The 1123-nt window shown below is 47.9% G+C and overlaps 1 pseudogene; it reads left to right on the top strand.

The window, feature by feature from the left end:
- The first annotated feature begins 244 nt into the window (after window positions 1-244).
- Window positions 245-873, top strand: LOC114709449 (annotated as a pseudogene).
- Window positions 874-1123: the final 250 nt, after the last annotated feature.

Raw genomic sequence — 1123 nt, 5'->3', positions numbered from 1 at the left:
ACAGGGACTGAGGTTGTATTCTGACCTCTCTCACCCCCGCCCCCTCCACGGTTGAAAATGAAAAGTAAAGTGGGCAGTGATGGTGCACGCCTTTAATCCCAGCACCCAGGAGGCAGAGGCAGGCAGATCTTTGAGTTTGAGGCCAGCCTGATCTACAGAGTGAGGTCCAGGACAGCCAGGACTACACAGAGAAACCCTGTCTCCAAAAACTGAAAACTAAAACCAAACCAAACCAAGCAAACAAGTAAGCAAACAAACAAACAAACAAACCAAAAAAAAAAAAAAAAAAAAAAGGAAAAAAAAAAAGAAAAAAAGAAAAGAAAAGAAAATGCTAAGTGGGGAAGAGGAGAGCCTGAGCAGCACAACACTAGAGCAAGAGATTGCACGCCTCCAAGAAGAGGGCTCCCTTCACCTGGAGCAACAGCAAAGGCTGGTCCAGGGGCAGATCCGCCATGACAGAGAGCAGAGGCTGAGAGGAAGAGGAGAAAGTAGTGAAGGCAAAGGAACCCCCAAACTAAAGCTAAAGGGGAAGTGCAGGAAGGAGGATGAGTCCCAAGATGGCAAAAGTGTGGGGAGGTTCTCAACCTGGTGCTTTCCAGAAAGAAGGCAGGCCATGCCATAGTGGAGTTTGCCACTGTCAGGGCAGTGGAGCTGGCTGTCAGAAATGAAGTGGGTCTGGTGGACAACCCTCTGAAGATTTCTCGTGACAGCCTGGTGGTGCAGTGGACCCCAGGCACCAAGGCTTCTCCAAGGGCTCAGCACTGTCAGAAAGGGACTGTGAGAGTCTCGTCTTGATGCGCATGCATTACGCAGCTAAGTGCCCAGCAGCTGATTGCCCAGATGCAGCAGGAAGATGAGGGTCAGCCCACTTAGGGTGCTGGCTCCAGCCTTCCCACCTCACACCCTTTTCTGAATCATCACCAATAAACTTTTTTTTAAAAAAAATGCTAAGTAAATCCAACCAACCCAAACCTGCCAGACGACCTAACATTTGAGTCTCTGCTGAGGGACTAGCTTATAGAACTTTGCGATTTGATTTTGAGTCGAGTGACCTTGTAAATTACGATTTAAAATTTGAAGGGTATATAGGAAGTGGGAAAGTGGGTTGTAAATTTCACTTCCT

Source organism: Peromyscus leucopus, chromosome 1, assembly GCF_004664715.2.
Source record: "Peromyscus leucopus breed LL Stock chromosome 1, UCI_PerLeu_2.1, whole genome shotgun sequence".
In the NCBI taxonomy this organism is placed as follows: Eukaryota; Metazoa; Chordata; class Mammalia; order Rodentia; family Cricetidae; genus Peromyscus; species Peromyscus leucopus.
Note: the sequence above shows the minus strand (reverse complement) of the source record. Positions and strands in the feature narration are given on the sequence as shown.